The following is a 25,435-nucleotide window of genomic DNA, read 5'->3' as shown; positions in this document are numbered from 1 at the left end:
AAAAAGCTCCAATTTTATGGAAATATAAAAAATATTGGCAAAAAATAGGGTGGTGCTATTCTTGTTTCCTCCAGTGTATTTAACTTTATATCGTAAACTTTATTTAAACACTGTTCACGATATTATCGCGCGTTTATTCGCCACTCGTTTTGACGTTTAACAACCGACGAATTAAGACAATGCGAAAAAGAAGAGAAGAAGACCGAAACAAATGCGTGTCCACTTAGCGAACTCGGGAAACTCGAAACTCCATACAAGTTTGACAGGAGTTTCACCAGAGTTTCCTATGAGTTCGCTATGTGGAGATGAACAGTTAGAGTAATCATGAACGTTATCGGGCACAGCACAACCAGACCGTATTTTGTTCGTACAGTATCTCCAATCAAACGCTGGTCAGTTTTATCGTCCACTTCATTCATACTTTCGTTGACCACACACATGCCTTCCGTCGCACACCCCTTTGATTTGATTTAATATACATAGGCTTTCGCTTTGCCGTAAGCGTTAGTTCGCACCGGCTGCAATGGTTTTTTTGTGTTTTTGGCTTACGCTGCGGGCCAACGCCGAATGCGATTTGTCTGTAGAACATGAAACAGGCAATTTCCCGGGGTTCTGGCATGCAGCCCATTCTAGTGTAAATAGCACTTAACAAACACTTTTAGTAAAGTTTCTTTTAGATCTACGGCAGTAGTAAAAGGGTTGAATCGATTGGTTCTTCCTCCCCTTTCCAGAATTGTTTGCTGCAAAGAGCAGTTCTTTGGTGATTTTACAATACTTTTTGAAGTTTTATACTTTTTAATGATGTCTGAATTTGTTAGTTTTCTAATATAAGTCTAATTTCATGTGTTTTGAAATCTTTTTCCATCATTATGATGGATAAATGATGATGTTTCGTTCCAACAAAGTAGTGTGAGGAATATTGCAATAAAAACATCAATAATATAATAAATCGAATCATCGGAGTGCTTCTAACGATGCCCAAGAGTCGTCTGCATCGGTAATAACAAATATCAAGTGTCGAAACTAACTTGCACACCACTTTAGCTAACAAAAATACGATGAAATATAACTGTCTGACTTTGCGTTAGGCCGTCAAAATTCTGACTTTTTCCACTCTATTGTTTATTGCGCCGCTTGGGTGTGATTTTTTTTCACCGTTCTTTTTGCACGTACTTCTTAGGATGGTGCACCAAGAAGATGCAATGAACAAAAATCATTGTTATCAATTCTAAGTACTCTAAAATCGACCACAAAGTCGGACGCATGCTCATTTTTTGAGCGTCCGGATTAACTTTGGGCCCAGTGTATGCATTACCTGCATGTACGTGTGATAATTATTAGAATTAGTCAGTTGGTGGTCGATACTGGTTTAGTGCCAGAGTCAGATTCTTCAAGCTTACGTTGTTCACAGTGGTTCAGTGAAGTTCAGTTTCAAAATACCCAGCCAGTTTTTGCCAGCCAGCCAGATACATTTTTAATTGTGAAGATAATAGAAACACTTGAAACACATGGAAAAGAATCAAATTGGAAAATAACCATCATCGTGACACCCGAAGTAAATCAAAAAAGATCAGGAAAGAGTTCCCTTACGTGACTATATCGCCAGTGGACAAGATCGGCAAGCCAGGGCACTATAATCCCGATTACTAGTGCAATTTCTGAGGCCAGCGAGGACACTATAATCCCAAGTATAATAGCCACAGGGGTCATTTCTGAGGCCAGCGAGGACGAATTAAAACACATTATCGACCGTGGCTTCAACGATACGAGGAAAAGGCTGGCTGTTATTGAAGTTTAGGTTGCACGTATTGGAGAGACGGTCTGCATGACATATGGAAAAAGGCGCTATTCCTTTGAATTTGACCGTCTCTCCAATGCAAACGGCCTGTGTAACTTCAATATAGGGCTGACAGAACAAAGTTATGCAAACGACGTATGAAAGTGGCTGTGTGGAGCAGTTAGTGCAGCAGACTGCAACAATAGGATGCATCAAGCGCAAGATTTGTTATTTGAACCAGCATTTTTTTCTGAATGCAGCTGAGGTGGAAGGCCACATCCTAAAGTACCCTAACTACATTTTGTAACGTACTTAATTTATTCAAAGCAATAGGATCGACACCCCTGTGTGTAGTCGGTGATGATAGCTTAGCTAAATTTTTGAAAATGAACACACGCTACACGCTAAGGGAAGAGTTTATAGAAAAAGTGGGAAAAAAATTTCATGCCTTTTTAAGGTAGATCGCAGAGAAATACACAAGTGTGGCGAGTAAAAAACTTTTAACACTTAGGGTTTTTCCGGATCGACTCACCCAACCAACACAGCGACTGCTCGAGAAAGTCTTACGAAAGACTTAAGCGGTTTTCAAAATTTGACAGTAGATTGGGTTTACTACACCGATTTAAATTCCTGAGATGTACAACCACACGAATAAATATGTAAATTACACATTTGCATAACTTACCCTTTTATTTCGTTTGTTGCAATTTATGTTGTTTGAATACGCTTGCATTGCATTCATAATAATGGACAAAGAAAAATTTAGAATATTCTATGATACATGTACACAAGAGCTCGATCTCTTAACTCCTAGTATAAACTATGTGTCAAGCAATATTCGAGATACGCGGATTTCTCTGGTCCCCATTATCCGCGTAAGTCGGATACTGACTGTATAGGCTATTTATATTAAATATGATGTGGTTTTGTTTTGTAGTATAATTGTTTTTTTTTTTTTTTCAGAACGACGACAGACGAGACCTGAACTAATAAAAAAATTTAAAACAAGGTGGCAGAAAAGCCTGCATACGTGCCTCTTCTATTTAGCGAATATTATTTGCACGAGTATGCCAAAAAATAATGTAACAATTCCGGCGGTTGCTTGGCACAAGGCAGCAATGAAGCAATATAAAACATTGACGATCGCGCAAAAACAAGCGTTGGAAAAGGAACTCGGCGAAAAACAAGCTGCGTTTGTATCGAAATTTGCTGCGTACATCGACTTGCTGCCGTTAAAGGAAAAGCCTGGCCACCAACAAATGCTTGCTTGGTATCACACATTCGATTGGTCAAACTCTGGCTAGCGCCAGTAGCGATGTCCAACAAACTGCAAAGTGACAGGCAAGCAGAAACGTAAGTTTTTCATTTTATACATGTGAGGCTTTCTTTGCTATGTGTTTTCTCATTCAAAGCCAAGTTGGATCACTAAAGATAGAAATGGTTCTACAATGAAAACAATGCAGGCGTTCAGCGAAAACATTTTTTTAAAAATATTTTTAGGGCTACCGGTTCAGCACACAAGATAATCCCATCAAATTGGCTTGAGCCACCACCAAGGTATTTCTTTAAAAAACCCTATTTTGCGTCAAAAATGGTCTGTTACACGATACTTTACTGTTTCTGCCTATTCCCAACAGCAATTCGCTTCAGTTTTACTACCAGTTCTTATTTTTTGGTAATTCAGTTGACTGCGAAACCACCTTTGAGATGCTGTCGATCAGAAGTAAGCGCAACAGACAGTAAAGGATTATGCCCAAAAGATATTCCTGCAGGAGGTGGAGCAATTCATGGACAGCCTTCCATATCATTCAAGACGTGAATATATGAAATATTTGATTTGAAAAAAAACACTTCTTTTTACTTACTCATTCTGGACAGGACTGGCGCGACTTTTATGGGCAGAAGAACTCTAGACAGCGCAAGTTTGCGGGAACCCACCCTTCCACCAAGGTAAGAATGCAAACAACAAAGTTTACTCTGATTTGTCGACAAGTGCGAGACTTAATCATTCTCAAAATTGTATTTCAACAAAACATCGCTTGAATTTTACGCCAGATTCATTTACACTGGGAACGCTATCAGTCTTCGTAAGTCGTACCGATCCGAAAGAAAACGAAGGAAATCCAACAACATTATTTCGCCGAACTTAAATTTTTTTTGGATATTCTCCCAAAGCAGAAGGTGAAGGTGTACCTACGATACCTGAAGCTAAAGGCTAAGGAGCCAATTGAGTTTCAAACTGAAAAACCTGAAGCTGACCGACAGTTTTGCTCAGTGAAAGGTTTCATGAACAAAAGGTTTGTAAATTGGTCTTTACTGTTTTCTATTTTCATTATCAAATTCGATAGAAAAACAATTTAAAAATTCTCATAATCGTTTTAATTTTAAATAATTTTAGGACTGATGGAGCTACACTGATTCAAGAAGAAGCATCACCATCACCTCATGAAGATTTCGTGGACCACGCACTCATTGCAAATAAAATTACCGCTGAAGAAGACCTCGCCTTCTCGGCCTCAGGAGATCCACTTTCGCCAGAGGGTGAAACTCCGCCACTGATTCCGGCTGAAAGAAAGCAGCCGAAATCGATTCTAAAGCGAAAGCATGATGTTGTTGCTTCTAAGATGGCGGTGTTGCCGATAAAAAAGGTATCATTTCAGTTGTCGGAAAGGTAAATATTTCTTCAGTATCTAATGTAATCATGCGTGTTAATTTGAAAAGAAAATTATGGTTTAATTTGGGTATTTTTCTCTGTATGAATTATTAAAAGACCATTTTGCAATGATCAATGATGCTCGAGGAGTGCAAAACGGAGAGCTGATATTTTTTCTATTTGTTCTGTACCTGAGGTTCTTCGCTGAAAATCCAGTTAATAAAAACTCAAGATTCAAATATTTTTTTTAAAACAAAATAATAAAACAAATTGTCATTTTAGTTAGCGAAACGTTTTTTAAGCATTTAATTATTACCTTAATTAATAGCTATACCATTTTTCTCGATCACCTTCTCCAGACGTAGATAGATCCGAGAGCATACCTTAGAGCACCTCGATGTATGAGTCAGTTTTTGAGATCCATGCCTTGGCAATTAAGGCTGTCAGGGATCCAACAATGGTGCTAGAACGTTCACAGGCCTTAACCTGAACAGGTGCCCATGTTGTTTAATCCAAAGGATTCAAGTTCGGGCTGGTGGGAGGTCAAATGTAATTGCTCAAAATTCCATATTTTTCTTCAGCCACGCTTGAGTCCTTTTGAGGTACATCACGGGGCTCTGTCCTATGGAAAAATGACATGTTTTTGTGCTTCAAAGCTGGCTTTTATTCATGGCAGGACGTGGTCCTTCAAAATGTTCATACTAACCTCGGTATAAAATTTTAATTCAGCTCTGATCAATGCTGGAGGCTTTTTAAAGCTATTGGCCCCAACTGTCCCAAATATGTGACTCCAGCTATGTTTGGTTGTAAAATAAATTTTCAGCGCCGGTTAGAAAATCGGCCCATGAGCGCCGGGGCTCACCACCTCGACGGCGTGGGTTCGAATCCCAACCGAGACTGGACCCTCCCTTGTACGAGAGGACTGACTATCCACGTACAACAGGGAAACAAGTCTCGTAAGCCCTTAACTGGCAGGCATGACCAAGAGGTCGTACGCCAAGAAGAAGAAGAAGAAGATGACGGTATTCTTTTATTTTATGGTGACACCAAATGTGTCGAGAATTCCAGCCGTAGTTGTGTGATTCGGTCTGGTGCAAGATGACTATTTACTCTGACCCTGGTCGAACATTTCAAGTCATGTTTGATCAACCAATGCATGGTAGATTTTGAAATATCGGCTTTCTTAGCCAATTTCAGGATCGATCTGCTACGATTTTGTCTCACTCAACCTCTCATTGATCTGATGACCTTCGGCGTGTGAGTGGACCGTGGATGGCCACTTCCTGGCTTCATGGGATGTGATCCATCAAGGAGTGATCATTGGATACGGTAAACAGTAGCCAGGTGGCATCCCGCGATCGATACAATTTGTTTTACGAGCTTTTGGGCGAGCAATGAACTAGTCACAATATATTAACACACATTTTTCTCAACTTTATTACTCGAGAATAACTCTTTTGATTACATCGTCTCATAGTGTACTACCAGATGATTACACACACACATGATCACGGTAAAAATAACGTTTAAAGCTACCCAAAAATAAGCATTGAAAATTTTCGCATTTTTTATGGGACATACTGTACGTCATTTAGGTAAGAGTTATTAGCGACCAAATTTATCCCATTTCCTAAACTCTCTATGAAGATGCCATAGCTATGCCTTCAGTGTCAAAACATAACGTCAAAAAGTGCAAACTGTTAGAATGTAGTTGTATCTTTGTGTTTTAGCACCAAATTCCATTAGTTGGCTAAGCGAACTTAACTTACACCTTCTGTCTAACGATACTGCTTAGAATGGGTAGGTATTATGCCATACGGCGCACAATATTAATGTTGAAATAAGGCTATGAAACTTACATAAACATTGTTTTTTGCAGCTTCTCATACGACAGCAAATAGAAAATGGCGAGCATCGAATGCAGAAGTGCGTAGCATGCCAGTGTTAAATCTTGCTGCTTTTAATTACGTTCCGACGGTTGGATATAATGCCTATCCAAAAGTGTTGCTCGCAAAAATGGATGTAGTTTGCCGTTTTTGTAACGCATTGAAGTGGTCAGGAGAAACACCAGGTATGTGCTGTTATAACGGCAAAGTGAAACTTTTGCCATTGACAGCGCCACCAGAACCGTTACAGTCACTTATGAGTGGGGCTTCAGATGAATCCAAACATTTTTAAACAGCGTTAGAAGCTACAATTAAGCATTTCAAATGACTTCTTTTGGCGCGAAAGAAATTCGTAAAAAAGACTACATTCATTCCTTCCCGAAAGTGGCAGTAGACCACAGTTTGATTTCCTTGGCGATGATGACGCGGAGTTGAATCATCGATGCTCTATTTTTAGTAAAACCGTCAAAAGAAGCGTTTTTGGAGATTTACAAACATTTTTGCACAATAGTCATGCATATGTTCTGGACCTTCCATCGTATGTTGAAACGATATCAATCTAAAGCTGCGGATAGACGGATGCAATATTTCAATGCAATGAAATAAAATTTGACATTTCTACCCAAAATGACAGTCATTGCAATATTTCTATGCGTATTTCATTGCAACATTGCATAGATCCAAACGGGGAGGTTAAGCATCGAAATATTGCATTCACTGTCATTTTTGGTAGAAATGTCAAATTTTATTTCATTGCAGTGAAATATTGCATCCGTCTATCCGCAGCTTAACGTCGAACCATAAGTTTCTAGTTCATTAAAAGCTAACTTTTTCTTCGATTTACTTTCTGCTATCAACTTATACGCCCCCACCAGAGCACTTCGTTCACGCGAAATGATCTCCTTAGCTGATCATCGTACACGTTTTGGAGGTTTGTCCCCGCTTATCACTATGTGTCGCCAATTTAACTATATATGTGATCTCTTCGAGCCGGGCATCACACGTGTTCAGTTTGTCAACCGTCTCCGCAACTTCCGCAGCCATTAATAATTCCTTATCTCTGACGTGAAACGTATAATTAAATATACTGTAATTGTTATCAACCGAGGACCAAAATTCGATGGGGCTACACAGTCTGTCGAATCAATGAATAAAACAAATAAAATAAATCCATTTGGTTTGCAAGTTAGAGTGACTGAAATGCTGTCGGTGATTGAAATTGTATGTATGTCTAGTGTTTAACATCTGTTATATGTAACTTACCTTGCCAAATTTATATACCTTACTATAGCGTTTTTTTTCGACTAGTATACTTAATTTTTATTGAATTACAGCAGAATCATTGAGGAACAAAATAGGACATGGAATCATTGAGGAACAAAAGTTGTCCGAGGGATGAAGAATGTGTAGCATCCCAGCTTCTCTCGTTGACTATTACAGCAGTACAAAATGTGTTATATAGCGAAAAAAATGGCTGGCCGTCTCGACGATCCAAAACGACGAATCCAAACAACGAATCCAAACCTACGTGTCGAGACGATGCGCGGAAACGAAACGACGCGGCAAGCCATTTTTTCGCTTTTTTCAAAGATGATGTTTACCTTTTGTATGGGACCGCGACGAAAAATCTGACAGTTCTTATCGTTTCCGTCCTCCCAATTAAAATACCCTCAATTGTTTCCATCGATGGAAAATTTTATACCCCGGTTCGCCACGTCAGCGTGACGATAACCAGACGCCCCACGCCATATAGGGTTAATCTTAGCGCGATCAATGTGATCGACGGGGTGTTTAGGGAAATAGAACGAGTGACGAGAACGAAAACCGTGTAACGTTCTCCAGCAGCAGGGGGCGATCTGGAATTAGAGCGAGATCTTCTATCTTGCTTGCGTTCGTTAATTACATGTAATCAATTCAGTATATAAGCAATCTAAACCTTGAATAAACTAGATATTTTCACCAGGACACTAGTGAGTAAAAATACCCAAAATTCTTTTGCTCCAGTTCATCCGAAACTAGTTCTCGAACTACCTTTCCACCTTACGCTTGAATTTTCTCTTTTCAGCGGCACGTCACACTGCAGACCGGATTCACGTAAGACCCTTCCCGAACTTAGCAAAAATTCTGAAGGCTTCTCTCCGACGTCGGCAAGTCACGGCTCGGACGGAACTTTAGAAGATTCAATAAGTTTCCCGCTTCTGCGTGGTCCTTTCCGTTCCAATCTGCCACGATTGTTGTATACATGCCTCACTTGGCTTGTCATCTGTCACGTTTGTGGTATCATCTGATCTGATCTGATCTTGTCCTATCAAATGGTAAACCCTGTAATGTAGCCAGGTGTAGTATACTCTGTATGTGTAGTACAGGTAGCTGACGAACTGCACCACTTTGACGATTTCCTTCTCCGAGTTGGAGGCTGGAACCTCGTTCGACGCGCTACCCGAGGGCCGCTGTTTATTGTTTAAGGATACCACGAGATTTGCTGTTAGAAGTGGACGGTGACGCGAAAGTCTGCGCCTACTGTGTGACACGGTTTACGCGGACCTTAATCGCTGCCACCAGGAAGCAGGCTATTTCAGCGATCGAGCAATTTCGGCACCGCTCAACATTGATGTTGATGCCATCAAAAACATGATCCTGGACCGAATGCCGCTTACTGTTCGCGAGTATCTATCGGTGGATAAGGTGAAGGATGACGATTTGACCAACCATGAGTTACCACCAGAGTTTCTACACTCAATGAATTTAAGCGGTATTCCGATGCACCCGCTGCGACTGATGGAAAATGCACCAATTCTTCTTATGCGAAACCTACATACCGAGCGAGGATTGTGCAATGGGACAAGGTTACAAATTCTCTCTGTGAAGGAGCACTGCATTTTGGCGCGGATCATGACCGGCCGGCAGCGAGGAGATCATGTCGTTTTGCTACGCATTTATTGTGACAGTAACAATAGGTCCTTGCCGTTCCAGGTCCGACGGAAGCAATTCCCAGTGCAGCTTTGCTTCGGGATGACTATCAACAAGTCCCAGGGGCAATCCTTGAACCACCCCAGTACTTATCTTCCGCGACCCGTCTTTGTTCAAGGCCAGCTTTATGTAGCTCTGTCGCGTGTTAAATGACGCAGCAACGTCAAGCTCCTCGTCCTCGATCCTCAGCACAAGAACGATAATGGGTCATATAGACGTAACATTGTGTATCGCTCAGTTGTGGAGAATTCTGACCCGGAACGGCAAGTTTAAACACCAGGAGTTGCCACCGTAATGTAATGCCACCCTGCAGCAGCGGCAGCGTCATGATTGGCCATCACAGTGAGAAGCGTCAACCCAATCACTTGAACACGCGGGTTTTGGATACTAAATTGGATATTATACATAGAATAATTGGATATCCGATTGAGCCCCAAAACAATCGCCAAAATCAAGATTTTTGGGTGTCGCGGTTGAAGCGCGCCGCGTTATACACACACATCCCAATCACTTGAACACGCGGGTTTTGGATACTAAATAGGATATTACACATAGAAAAATTGGATATCCGATTGAGCCCCAAAACAATCGCCTAAATCAAGATTTTTGGGTGTCGCGGTTGAAGCGCGCCGCGTTATACACACACATGAGCACTTTCCTACGAACAGAAATTCTATGAACAGAGCTCTGATCATCAATCTGATGGAACCTATGAACAGTGCATAAAATCGCGTGCAAAAGGTCTACGTTGCGCTGCTACCTGCGAGTGTAGAGTGTGCGTGTATGGGAATTATCGCCGGTTCACTCTGTTCACCAATACTATGTATGTTCTGGGCTATGAAAATGCTTCGTCATGGGTTCCATCAGATATCTGTTCATACCATGATCAGAGCTCTGATCAGAGCAATTTTGTTTGTCGGGTTGCCATCACCCGATTTTTGCGGTGTTGCGGTCTGTTTAGGGTGATGCCGGATTGATGACGTCACAAACGCGTTGCATAAAAAAAAAAATCTATGTCGTATTTGTTCTGCTCGTGTTCTCTCTCTCTTCGATTATTTCTCCTGCTTTGTACTTTAGCTCCGTGCCCCGTGCTGACTCAGAGAGTCTAGACAGCAGTCTGCTTCTCGTTTGCTCTCACACGCGCGGGTATGTCGCGCCTGTGGGCCTGTGTCCTGTGGCGGTGGCGTGAAAGGAAGCGTCATATCCATATTACTCTAATTGATGTGCAAAGTGCAAAGTGATAACTCGAGTTTGTTTTCTGTGCGACGAAGACGAAACAACTTTTTACGGTGAAATTGTTCCTGAAAGAAGGCAAGTAGAATTGATTGTTGTTATTTGATGGTTTACATTATACCCATGGAACGAAGTGTTTTCCAGTTGTGCTATCGGCTGCTCTTCTGCATGACCAGTTGGCGATTCAATAAAAATAACGAAATGTTTGAATGTAAGCATAATTCAGTTTACACCTTCAAGTGCTATGCAATCTAATATCGAATAATTTTTTGAATCTAGTGCTATTACATCGACTCGTGCTTTCTTTTCCGCTTTGTGTAAAAAGTTTTCCGCATTTAAATTGACAATAATTTTACTAGAGCCAAAGTTTAAAAATTTTCGCTATACAGAACGAAAGAACGGTCGTTCTCAAATCCACCAATCATTTCGGATTTGTCACAGGTCGTTGACTTGCATCAGCTGATACCAGTGAATCCTACCAGTGCATAGATACCAGATAGTAGAGTGAGAACGACTGCTCCTAACTCTCTCATCCTTATCAGGAGTATCCCTCGGCAATTTGTTCGACTGGTCAATTGTCATCGAACCGTTCGTGATCGATCAAGCAGCATCCAAGATCGATTAAGTTACATTATTAGGTTTTCATTATTATTTATTTACTAGCTCGAAGCCCCGGCGAAGCTCGGGGAGGGAAATTGCGACTAAAGTTTTTATTTTTGGTTCATTTTCTATGCTATATTCAGTTTGCCTACAGACATATCAGTAGGTGTGATATCACGCGGCAATATTCTTTCATCAATAGTCTAGGGGGCAGTGCATGGGTGTTGTTCCGGAGGATCGGAATTCGGATCTGGGCTGGGAAAAACTTTTTTGTTGACGGTTGTAAAAAAAATTTTTCATGATTTTTTTAGATGTTTAATGTAATTTTTCAAATCTGATCATATTTTGATACATAGATTTCAAATTATCATAACCATTATTAAATTAAAAGCTGGTGGTTCAATTTATTTACATAGCCATTTGTACCTGTATTTTCCCTTTGCCATCAACTCGTACAACTGGTGTACTGGTAGTGGTGCTCGAATCTTGTCTCAGAGGTTTGGTGTTCGATTTCAGGTTGGGATAGTTTTTTCGAGTACGAAATAAAATTGTTCTTCAAAATCAACGTTTGCCATTCATATAGCGATATTTCCTCACTATTTCTAATTTGTGCTATGGTTCCTCGGCAAGACTACGGCTTCGCTCTTGGTAAACCCGTGTTCGAGTCCCGTTTCCGAGTAAAATTGTAAAAAGCGTGCTTCACGTGCACTGTTAAAATGTAAGGTTTATTGCCTCATCTCATAACGGGACATTGAAACTGAGATTTATAAAAATAAAGATTCAAACGTTGCTCTTCATTTCCATCATCATCACGATCAAGCTATCCTGAAGCAATGGATCCAAAAGCAATGGAGTTATTTGTGTTTCTTTTTAATATTTGTTTGTTTTACAGCCGTGTAAATTAATGAGCAGAATGTTATTGTTAAGCAGAATTACAATTCATTTGCTTTAGCTACCTACACCTTGTGCCCTACACAAAATCCAATTAGAATGGACAACAATACAACAATGCAAACTCTAATAAATCTTGTCAAATGTATGTCTGAAAAATTTGAAGAGAAGTTCACTAAAGTAGAAAATCAGAATAGAGAACTTCGACTTCGAAATGAGAGACTCGAAGCCAAACTGGATTTAGTCCTGCGCAACACTGCGACTACGAATGTCACTTTGGACACGATGGTGGCAGTAAGTCGGCCTAGAGAAGGCCTCATCCGTAAGGAGACGGATTTTGAATTTTCTCCTGTATCTGGCACAGAAGAACTTTTGAAGCTTGAAGATGACCTAAACACCGTTCAATACTAAAGAAAACTGTTGCCTTGGTTGCAAAGTCAAGTCACGCGCGCAGAACCATCGAATCGTATGCACGATTCTATGGATATTATTTTTGCTAATCCATTTTTTGCCAGTTTTAATTGGTCAGGTATAAGTAGGACACCTGGGCAAGCAACAACAGGTTTGATTAATTTTGAAGAGGTGGTGAGTATTTTTAAGGAAATAGCCAGTAACGAGCATTAAAATAGTAGCTGACAAACATGTTGCTAACTTTTTGATGAAGAAACTGCAACATTCTGCAGCCAGAGTGCATATAAAAGATAATAAGAGGACATCCTGTCATACTAAAAGGACTCGATACTAAATAATCCGTTAATATTGGATCTTCGGAATGAATGGATCCCTCTCCTTGATGCTCTTGTGGTTCAGATGGCATATTGGTGCTATCCGAAGGAGAAACGGCATGTTACATTTGTACATTGTGTTCGAGAATTGTTTCTCGAATTCATCGAAGAACTGAACAAAAAGCTGAGCAGCCACAACTTGAACCACAGTGTGATCATTATGGACAACGTAAGATTCCACAAGGGTGAAGCCGTGCAGAATGCCATAGAGCAAGGCGGACATGAGCTGTTATTCCCTTTTCCGTACTCGCCATTCCACAACCCGATTGAGAATTTGTTCAGTCAGTGTAAGCAAATTACTCGACGGTCCAATCCACAGAACGAAGCGGAGCTGATGAGCTATCGCAGGAGCAGCTTCGTTAATTACTCCATCTGATTGTGCAGGCTATATGTGCAATATGTGGTCATACATCACAAAATGCCTCAGAAAGAAAGCAATTATGAAGTAAATATGCACCAAACACAATGCACAAATGTAAATAAGAATGTTTTTGAAAAGGCGACCTTTATGAAAATAAATATTAAAGCTCTTTATGGAAATTTATATTTCCATTTACAATTTTTAGAAAAAAAAATCCCGAGACATTTTAAAGAACTTTCCAGCTAAACAAAAAATATTCGAAAAAATTGATACGTAACGGAAAATTCAAACCACGAAATGAAGCATCCACCTCTACAATCGACTCTTTGAACAAAAGCGCTCACAAAACGCTCGGAAAAATGACTGCCGCTAAAAGGTGCGGCGAACGGTCTAATAGGTGCGGTCAACGCGCAAAGGGTGCTCCCATTATCTTAGAAGGGTCTGTCATCTTCTTAATGCTTTGAATGGAATTGCTAAACGGCGCTCGCGCTGTCTTAATAGCTCTGGCGATCGTATAAATGTTTTGGACGGTGTCACTAAACGCCTTGGCCATCGCGCTAAACAGTGGTAAAAGGTGTAAATCAACTCCGCAATAGTAGCAACAGCATGCTGGATCTTGCTTTTGTATGCAATAACGTGGTTAACTTTGGTTAGTCATTGACCGAATCACCTTTTCCTGTAGTAGACGCCGATACCTACCATCCACCGCTTGAACTACTGCTACACTACCCCTCGCCTGAAGCTGAGCCGCCAGTTCCCCCACGACACACGTGACTATGCTCATCGATTTGATTTTAAAAAGACCAACTTCGCACGACTAAAGGAGCTTCTCGAGAGTACTGACTGGACTATAATTGAGTCTGAACCTGATGTAAACCTGGCTGTTGATAAATTTAATAACATATTGATGGGTTATCTCACTTGCTGATGTCCCCAAAGAATCAGGAGGCGTGGTTCCCCGTGGTCTACGCGCCAGCTTCACGAACTGAAGCGTGTGAAAGCTTCTTGCTTTCGTAGCTATCGAAAAAAAATGACCCACTATGCAAAAATGAGACACATTGGTACCTATCGCGAAAGCAGTCGATAAAATTTACCAACCCGTTTGATTATATCGACCGATAAATTTATCTACTCGAATTGGTATCGCGAATGTATTCAACTGAGCAGTCGGTAAAATTATAACAACCCATAAAAATACCTATCGAGTAGTTTCTCCGTCTGTCAAATTACCATGGAAACCTAGAGTTTGTTTACTTATAACAACGTTACAATTAGTGCGACTTCTATCGTATTATGCCGTCGAGTTGAACACCACAATGCCGGCTTCTTAGTTGTCATACGTATGCATGCACGTATAAAAATTAAACGCAAAATTATTCAAAAATACATAAGAATAGCTTTAAAGTATACCAAAATAATAATGTTTATTGTTCTTGGAGTCTTACAATGTATCATAACCACAATTACTTTGGTTTTTCCTTATTTTTATCCTTTAGAGCTGTAGGTGGCAACGGCTGTATGGCACATAACCTGTATCGACGACTGAACAAAATATTGCATGATCAGTATGTGAGAAGGATTCAGGAGAACCTGAGAAGTAACCCACGCCAATTCTGGAGCTACGTAAACTCGAGGCGCGTTAATACGCGAATACCTCAGCTCATAACGTACAATGGCTCAGTTTCCGCTAACGACCAAGAGTCCTGTAATCACTTTGCAGACCGTTTTAGAAATCAGTTCTCAAGTGGAGTTAGTTACGACATGCCACGCTTGAATGCCGCAATTGCAAATGTTCCGTGTGAATTAGTCAACTTTACTCCATCTGATATTGATGTGTCGGTCGAATCGGTTAAAAAGCGATTAATACGATAAAGCAATCATTGAGGCCAGGACCTGATGGTGTACCGTCAAAGATATTAAAAAAAATGTAGTGACTCTCTCGCAATGCCTCTGTCCAAGATATTTTCCATGTCGCTTGAACAGGGTACGTTCCCCTTTTGCGTGGAAATTTTCTTGGAAGGTTCCTATTCACAAGAAAGGCGACAAAAAACATGCTGAGAACTACAGAGGCATAACTTCTCTCAGAGAACTGCAGAGGCATAACGCTCAAAAGTATTCGAGGTCATTGTCCATCGAGATCTTTTGAATTGCTGCCGGGATGTCATCAGCAGGCGCCAACATGGTTTCTATCCGCGTAGATCTGTAACAACAAATCTACTTGAATTTGTCACCGTGTGCCATGAAACTTTCGCGTACGGACTCCAACTGGATGCTGTATACACGGACCTAAAAGCGGCCTTCTATCGTGTGAATCATTCATTACTGCTGGCTAAAGTGCAGAGGCTGGGTGTGTCACCATCGCTGGTTGAGTGGTTCAGCTCATATCTCCACGATCGTCGCTACTCCGTGCAGAAAGGTGATGTGTGCTCCAATGTGTTTGAAGGTACTTCTGGCGTACCACAAGGGAGCAATTTTGGCCCTTTTCTGTTTTCAATATTTTTTAACGACGTGGCTTCTGTGATTCCCGAAAAGGCTTGCTTAATGTATGCGGATGACCTGCGGATTCATCTGCCAATTGAGACTGAAATGGACTGCGATACTTTGCAAACATTCTGTGATAACTTTAGTGATTGGTGCCATCTAAACGACCTAAGTATTTCAACTGAAAAGTGTTGTGTGTTAACTTATCATAGAATAGACAAACCTGTCGTTCATAATTACAAAATCATGGGTACCGATATTGCTCGCGTAACCGAGGTCCGCGATCTCGGAGTTTACCTAGACAGTAAGTTAACTTTCAATGTGCACTACAAGAAAATAATAGATAAAGCTACGAAGATGCTAGGATTTGTTTGCAAGCAGTGTCAGGAATTCACAGATCCTACATGTGTAAAAGCGTTATATGTCAGTCTGGTCCGTTCAATTTTATAGTTCAATAGCGTCATTTGGTTACCGTCTACCGATTACTGGACACATAGAATAGAGGCAGTTCAGCGTCGGCTTACTTGTGTCGCGTTACAACTTTTCTCTCGATCTGTATCGTTTCGACTTGACTATATGTAAAGTTGCGCAATGCGTATTCATTTGTAAGCTTTTGATAGGAGAGATTGACGCCCCTGATTTGCTGGCTAGAATTAACATATATGCTCCTGCAAGAATTATAAGAAATAGACAATTTTTAGCACCTCAACTACGTAGGCGATTATACAGTCATAACGAACCTCTGTTAGTGATGATGCGAAACTTTAATAATTACTATGAATACTTTGACTTTAACTCCTCTATGTTACGTTTTAAAAATGAATTGCAGCTACTTTATGCTAGAGTTAGTCCTTAGTATTAAGCTCAGTGTCCAGGCCGTGTTGTTGGCCACACACTTTGTAAGGAAATAAATAAATAAATAAACAAGGCACTCCTTCTTATACAAGTCCGAATTCATGTTCTTGTTCGTCACAAACACGGTGGTCTTTTGGCCACATGAGCAGATTGCTTGCTGATCATAATTTTTTTTGCGAATTTATCGGCGAATACAAATTTAAACCTTTTGGGGACGTCGCCACGAGCATAAGCCGTATATAATTTTACACCCGGGATTTGTTTAAAATCGGCTTTCACGTAGGATTCATCGTCCTTCAAAATGCAACCAAGCGATTTGGTCAGCACCTGATCGTACAGCTTCCGAGCCCTGTTTCTGGCTATTGTTTGTTGTCTCAAGTTTCGATTTGGAGGTTTGCTGGCTCGAAAACACTTCAAATCTTCTCGGGGTCGGATTCGCCGTACAGTAGAGCGTTCGGCGTAAAAATTTTTGGTCAAATCATAGTCCGAGATGTTTGGGTTAGCCTTGATTTTCCTAATGACTCTCAATCGCAGTTGACGATTCACGGTTTCACAACGTCGCTTGGTTTGCACCGTACGAACAGTCGTCTGTTTCGTCCTTATACTTTTCAATCACTCGCGCGACGGTCGACTTAGGCAAACTTAATTGTTTTGACAGCACCCGACATGACGCTTATGGATTCTTTAGATAGTTGTGCATAATCAGTTTTTGCTTCTCCTCTGGCATAGTGAATGTCTTGGACCAGGAATGACTACATTGCGTTAAAATTTGACTAAATTAAGTGTCTACTATTGTTACAAATGGTTTGTAAAAACCTTGCAACGGTAGCTGCTTAATGTAACGGGCTGAGTACCAACAGATTACTTTTGCCCGTGGAACTCACGGGCAAAAGGATATAAAGGGGGGCTACCGACGTGGCACACTCAGTGTGAAAAAATAGACCAATTAAGGACTAATTTTTTAGTTTTTCCTTCCATTTGAAACACTTAAGAAATTCGTTTATTTCACACCCACGTAGCGTTTGCAACAACTATTGTTACTAAACGCTGTCAAAGGTTTCCCTTTTTGTCCACGGGATTCGCGACCATCATACAAACAATGTTCCTCATTTCTAAATGAACTAAGCCTTATACCGAAAAAAAATCTGGAATTGATGTAACACATTTTATTTATTTTTTCAGAAAGAACGGCCTGGCCGTATTGCTTATAGTTAAGATGTAACACATAAAGTGGCAAAGGAATATTCTGTAAAATCGCAATCGAGCAGATGAAAACTTCAAGGTTTTATTTATAATGTACCAAATCTAGCTACAATCAATTCCTGGATTTTATATAAAAATACTACAGGTTCTACAAAACAATTTATGTTCAAACTTGCAGAAGAACTTGCCACAACTGATTTCAGGAGTAGTTTACCACCTTTATAAACAAGGGAAAACCAGAATCCCACGGTTACTCATTCGCAAGGGCAAACAAGGGTTGAAAAGAAAACACTGCCTGACAAAAAACTGTAAAAATAAGTCAACAAACTGCGTAAAATGTGGAAAATGTATTTACGGACGTTATGTAGCAAAGACAAATTATATTCAGTCAGCATTGGATTTTCTTCTATAACTCGCGCAAACATTGACCTAATTTTACGAGTCTCTTCCACCGCTGTACTCAAAAACGAGGTGGGGAGGCATCTATGCAATGCTAAACCATTTTAATAACCACGAGGATCTGTTCATCGGGCTAAGCCAACACCATTCGAAAGCATTGATGATAAAGCATTTAAAAGATTAAATTTCATTTTTAGACAAGACGGAACTATGGGAGTTTATAAAAGAATATGTTGCACCATTTGAACCTGTCTACATAGCCACGAAGTGTATGCAGGCTATACATACCTCGCACAACGATTTTTACTTGAACTGGATGAAGGTTATTATGCAAGTTAGGCTAGTTCAAGGAAATCGATTTGTTGAACCGCTAACACAGTCTCTTAAACAAAGGCCAACAGTTCTGAAGAAAAATATCGCATTTAAGGCCGCATTTCTAATTAACCCGAGTGGTTGTGGGAAATAATTGATCGACAATAATTACGTCCTCCGCGCGATCATGCGATGAGCGCATATCAATTATGTCATCCGCGCGATCATGCGATAAGCGCATATTGATGACGTCCTCCGTGCGACCATCAATATGCAAATCCCTTCCATGACCCGGAAGATCGTGTGACGTGCCAGACCGCGTGCTGGAATGTCAGCTTATCACCGCGTGCTGGTACGTCACAGGAGAGAGCGCGTGGGAGAGCTTTCGCTACGGGCAACTCTCCCACGCATAGGGAAGTGGAGGGGAGCGAAGAAGCCTATAAAACCGTCGATCAACGGATCGACGGGCCTCTTTCTGTTTACGTTCCCGGACCTTTCGGCTGTTATCGCGAAACCGATCGAATCAATAAAGTACCGTTTAGCAAGTACGCGAAAGTTTGTCAGTTTTAGTGATAGTCAGTCAGTTTAGTCAGTTAGTGAAACAAACCTGGTACGTGCTGCATTTGCTGCGTGCAACCCTCGCTCCCGTGCGAAAGCGACGAAAGAACACCGAGATTGAATTACCTAAATTCTAGATTTTTCAGCCTGGATGAAAAGGATGAAATACCCGTGAGTATTCCACTTTGGGTTTATAAATTTGGGGTTTTATGCATATCCCATATCGACGCTACTTGTTGAATAATAATTATAAAAATTCTTATTTTGTTTATTTCTAGAGCTTCATCACCGCTACATCACAACGTATGCAGCAAATCAAAAATAAGGTCCAGGCATCCCCTTCACCATCACCTTCTTCTTCACCTGACTCTAATACGTCAAATAATAGGTCTACTGATTTTGATATATTTTTGACAGAAACGTATGGAGGTTTGTTGCCTGAATCAAATGTAGAAACAGCGCAAACATCCCCAACCAGATCCGCTCGACAGCTGAACGCAGTGGACTAAGAGGCCCATCAAAATTCAACATTTGATCTTTGCCAATATTGGATATCGCGAAAATCCACTCACCCTAAATTGTATGAAGTTGCAACAATACTTCTTGCAGTTCCATCGAACCAAGTTTCAGTGGAGCGCGCGTTTAGTTCACTTGGGTTGGTTTTATCCTATAAACGGACCAAGATGAATGATACGCTGGAGAACATTTTGTTGATTAAACTCAACAAAAGTTTGTTTGAGAAGATTGTTCCAAATCTTTACAAATGGAACAAAGAAGAGGTTTGTACTAGGATAATATGTAATTTAGCTATGAGAATGTTCATAAATATAAATTTTTCAGCAGTGTCACTTGACTGGATTCCTCAACATTATATAAAAGTAATACCTACTTAGGTGAACCATATAACGTGGTTTCTTAGAACCAGAATACAAACACGACAACGCATTTTCTCAAGATGTTGAGTTGATTGCCCTGCAATCTTTAATTGCTACTTCTCATCTACAATGTCATGCTCAATGTTGATTTACAAATTGACTGGTAATTTCACGCTAAATAGAACAATAGCATAACAATAAATAATAAATAAAAAAATCCTTCTAATGAAACTGTGTGTTTAAAATTTAAACAATTTAACGGGTTCAAACGTCAGCGCCAGGTTTGCCAGTAGAAGGCGATACATGTAACTATCTACCGTTTAGAAAATAAAGTGGACCCACGTTCTTTCTAAACCAAACCACCGGAGACGAAAGACGTAAGTTTTAGCATACGCTAAAACAGTCTGTCAAATTTTTAATTTGATTGATACTACACTGTGTGCACCAGCAGTACTGCCCAGTCTAGTCCAGCGTGCCTGCATAGACATTTTTAAGTTAGCTTTTAATTTAATTTCTTCCAAATTTACTTCACCAACGACGGTTAATATCTACTCGATAAATATATCCGCGGCCAGTCAATGTCTGTGAATTAAATTCTTATTTGACAAGTCAGACTCACCCCGGGTCCGGCCTGGATACAATAAAATGTGCACAGGAAAGGCATCTATACATTGACTGTTTCACACTAATGTGGGCCCTAAGCGGTAATATGAACGGGGCCCCTACGTAAAACCGTAATCGTCTTGTGTATATGCTTTTCAACAAAATCAAAGTTAGCTTTTACTTTTAAACTATAATCAATAAGTTTTTTGGAAGACTCCTCGAAGTTTAATTTTATCAATTTTGTCTAAAAACTCTGAATCAATGAATAGAGTTTTAAAATTATACAATTTTAATTTGAAGTTTTCGTTTGAAAACGTTCCTCGTTTTAAAAGAAATAAAAACAGTTTATTAGGAATGATATACAGCTCTTTCAAATGTATGGCAACATCTAACAGAATGTGTCAAAATCGCATTGCTCGACATCAGTTAGATGAAACTGTTTATGTTTTGCAACGCGTTATATTAGTCTTAAGCTTGTTATAATCCAAAATCTTGTTGTTTTGATAAAATATTTGTTTGAGTATTAGTCTTACGAATAAGGCCCTAGAAGGTTCGGGGCCCCCCGCGGTCGCTCAGTCCGCGCTCCGTTAAATGCGCCACTGTCTCGAAGCTTGATTTTATCAATATTGTTCAACATTTCTCATTCAATTGTCAGAGTAGAGAAATTATATAATTTTATTTCACCCATTAAAATCCGCATAAAATATTCGTTTAAACATGTACCTCGTTTAACAAGGACTAACCATTTTTATTTAAAATGTTTTGCAGCTTTTTCAAACGTACGGCAACATCTAACAGGACATTTAGAAAAACGCATTGCTTGCATTGAAACTGCCTATGCTTGATATATTCCAAAATTTTGTGTGTGCAAATGGTAACTTGGAAACAAGTTATATCATACTCTTCAACTCTGATTATACTCCGGACCATCATTCGAATATTTCGTCATGGTTCTTAGCAACAATTTTTATAGGATGCAGTCAAATTATCCTTTATTGATCGGTTACAAATGATTACTTTTCGATCATTGAAGAAAATTGATGAAGTCTATAGAATTTTTGTTTAAGTATGAAGAAAACTCTTGAAAGCTCAGGGCCCCTTGTGAGCTCGGGACCCACCGCGGCCGCTCAGTCCACGCACCGTTCAATTTTAATTTTTTTTTTATTTTTATTAATGCACATTGTCCACCTGAAAGGCTTAACAATCCTTCGCGACTTATTAACTAACCTTAACTAATACAAAAACAAAAAACTGAAAGGAACTGGTGGAGAAAAGGGGCAAAGACGAGCGTGGAGATGGGGTAGAGGGAAAATCTAAGGCGAAGATTTTTTCGAATTAACCACTGCGTTTACCAATTTGATCAATTTCGGCTCGAGTTGCTGGTTCGCGCAGGCGAAAACGTTCCCGAGCGCAAGGGATTAATATGAGCTTCAGAAGTCTCCTAGTCGTCTTCAAAATCTTTCCTCGCTTGATAATCGGATAATTTTTTAAGTTGCTTTCAATTCAGCCAAAAGTTGCCACAGGACAAAAAGCGATTTGGGGTTAAATGTAAACAAAAATGCTGTGTAGCGAGCTTTGAATGCATGATAATGTAAGAGAGTGCATTCCCCTAAGAGAGTTCTCCCCTAAAACTTCACCAAAAAGTTTGAGTTTGCTACAGAACGTATGATATGGAAAAATTAATGGAGAAACAGACATTGACATCGTGGACAATCATTTGAAGCCTTATCTGGAAAATCACAACACTCAACAACTAGTTTTTCAGCAAAACACCTTGCACGATCGAGTATCAAAACAATGTCTTAGCCAGCCGTTTCCCCAGCAATAGAAAATGTGTAAGGAATGCTAGTTCAAGAGAATTATGTAGATGGGAGACATTACGAGACCATAAAGGACCTTAAACTTGCTATCCGAAATGCTTGGCGTTCCTTATCAGTAAATACGTTAGAAAAATTATTGGAGAGCATTCCATCAAGAATTTTCCAAGCAATAAATCGTAATGGAGGACCCACTGATATAGTAGTCAGTGTATACTTACAAATAGTTGTGTATTTTTTGAAAAAAAATATATGCTCGGTATTCGACCTGCACAGAAAAAACTATGGGAGGCTATCATTTTGGGAAGCAGTGTAGATCATTTTGGATTACTACCCAAGCGACGCTCCGGCTTTGAGAAGTTCATTTTCACTTTTCAACTCCTTATGAAAAAATAAATTTTCGAAACAAAAGTTTTTCCTTAAACATACTAAAAAATAAAAAATAATGAATGTTAAATAACATATGTATTTATTATGTATTAGGGGGGTCCGCGACAGCCGAGCGGTAGCGCTGGTTAGAAAAGCGGCCCATGAGCGCCGGGGCTCACCACCTCGACGGCGTGGGTTCGAATCCCAACCGAGACCGGACCCTCCCCTGTACGAGAGGACTGACTATCCACGTACGTACAACAGGGAAACAAGTCTCGTAAGCCCTTAACGGGCAGGCATGACCAAGAGGTCGTTTACGCCAAGAAGAAGAAGAAGATTTATGTATCAGTTTGTCGTCTTTATCGTTATTCGCCTTACATCGAGATTGCTCTCAGTTCGATCGCCATCTACGATGCGAAGCAAGACTTTAAAGCAGCTGAAGAAAAGTGTCTTCGTGTAAATCAGGAAATTCAGTGCTACTATGACGAAAGGCTGGAACATCGTTAACAGTAATCGAGCATATCTCAATTGAGGTATTAATGGACGAAGGGGACATTTTTCCTGAAGACAATGGGATAGACGACATGTACGAACCGGTAGAAAATATCACTGCACCCGGCGTAGAGAAGCCGCTTCCTTTCGCAAGGCGTTTGAAAAAGTTAGTGCTGAATAATACCCAGACGCACCAATGAGCTCCTTGAGCTTCTACGGGACACAAGTTTTTTTAAAATACTCTTTTCTTTTAGAGATGTGATGCCTAACGTTAATAAAATATCGGCTAAGTTGTCGGTTGACAGTCTTCCCTTACATGGAAGTTCCCTAACTACATTCTGGCCAATATTAATGAAGTTTGAAAGAATACCTCACATGCCCATAAAAGTAGTGGCAATTTTTTGTGGACCGTCAAAGCCACAGGATCTTGAACAATACTTGAGGCCATGTATAATGGAACTAAACCATTTGGCTACCAATGGGTTGATGCTGCACGAGACGAACTATCCGTTCCACCTGGTGGCTGACGCCCCAGCTCGTGTCTTTTCAAAAGGTAGTAAGCTCAATTTGTTGTATAACATTTAAGTTTTATAAAATAAAACACAATCTTTATTTTTATGTGTGAAATATTTCAAAGCGAAGGAGGGGTGTTTAAAGTGTACTAAGGTGGGAACATATCATAGCAAGTGGACGAAAAGTTATTTTTGAAGGTGTTCGTGCCCCAAAACGCGCAGATGCTTCTTTCCGCGCAGAGACTTGCAGTTCACACCATAGAGAGCGAACACCTCTGCTTGATGTCGTCGGCTTGGACATTGTAGATGATATCATCGTGGGCGATCGTCTCCATCTTATAGACTTAGGAGTGACACGAAAGTTGCTGTAATAATGGACAGCTGGAACACTTTTGGAAAGGACCTTAGGTGGGATGACGATCAGCTCAAAGAAATATCAGCATTTTTAGAAGCGATGCCGCTGCTTGAAATTATACGTAAGGCACGTACTCTAGCTTGCCTTCATTGTTCGAAAGGGTCAGAGTACAAATCCTTCTTACACTATGGAGGAATAGTTATTTTAAAAACACAGTTAAACAAGCGTAGCATTTCCTTAAGTATTTCTGTGCAATAACTTTGTTTTCTTCCAATGCCTTAAAAAACCAATGGAAAGATGCACGCATACTCATAGAAGAATTTATTGTAGAATACCCTACAATCTATGGACGAGAACATCTTACCAGTAATGTACATAATCTACAACACATTTACGAAGAAGTGTGTAAGTTTGGTCCTCTGCCAGAAACCTCGACCTATCCTTTTGAAGATTCGCTGCATAAGATGAAGGATATGTTACGCAGTGAATGGAAATGCTTGGAGCAGGCAGCATGTAGGATAACGGAATTGAATGATTTTGATGTTCATAGTTTGCGCTCTCCTCCGATATACCATCTCCTCAATCTGAAGCATAAATCACCTATCGTACATATGACACCAGGGTTTATTATGAAGGAAGGAGGAAATAATGAATGGTTTTTAACAAAACGATTTGAAAGTTGTAAATTCGTAACATCAGCTAATTCGGGCAATTCAATTATCATAGATGCGTTAAGATTTTCGCGCCATGGATCGTACTTTGGCTATCCCAAAAACTCTGCAGATTTGCTTTGTTTTTGAGGCCAACAAAGTAGACTTATCGTCAAACATTTTCAAAATTAATGTTTCCTCTGTTAAGTGTAAACTAATCGCCATCGAAAGTGGTGTAAGTGAAATGCTTACTTTTTTCTGTTACATTACACAATTTAAAATAAAATAAAACAAATAACGGACTTCTGTTTGATTCTGGTTATTTTAGTTAAGTACAACTAATTCAATCATGTTATTGTTTGATCTTTCACGACAAACATGTTGACCCGCGTTGACTTTCGTTTATACGCGCAATTTTGTACTTCACTGACACCATCGTACCGGCTTGTGCCATCATCTCCCACAATTGTGATATCATCTTCCACGATTGTTGTATACATGCCTCACTTGGCTTGTCATCTGTCACGTTTGTGGAATCATCTACTGCGTTTGTGGTATCATCTGATTATTTTGTCCTATCAAATGGTAAACCCTGTATCTAATACTTTGTTTTACTCTTTTTACGGATGTTTAACCGTTACCCGTTCAACCGCCTACCCGGGTAGTTTTTGGAGTTTTGTTTTCAAATAACTTTTGATTGGATTGACGTATCGGCATGAAACTTTTAGAATGCCCAAAAAACTCATTTTGTATCGTTTTGCCAAAGAAAAAATGTTTTCCAAGGAATTTAAATAATTT

At 40.0% G+C, this 25,435-nt stretch overlaps 1 pseudogene; it reads left to right on the top strand.

Moving 5' to 3' along the window:
• Positions 1–24,787, top strand: part of LOC131264906 (uncharacterized) — a 46,554-nt pseudogene extending 21,767 nt beyond the window's left edge.
• The last annotated feature ends 648 nt before the right edge of the window (positions 24,788–25,435 follow it).

This window comes from Anopheles coustani, chromosome 3 (assembly GCF_943734705.1).
Source record: "Anopheles coustani chromosome 3, idAnoCousDA_361_x.2, whole genome shotgun sequence".
Classification (NCBI taxonomy): Eukaryota; Metazoa; Arthropoda; class Insecta; order Diptera; family Culicidae; genus Anopheles; species Anopheles coustani.
This window is presented reverse-complemented; position numbering and strand designations above follow the sequence as displayed.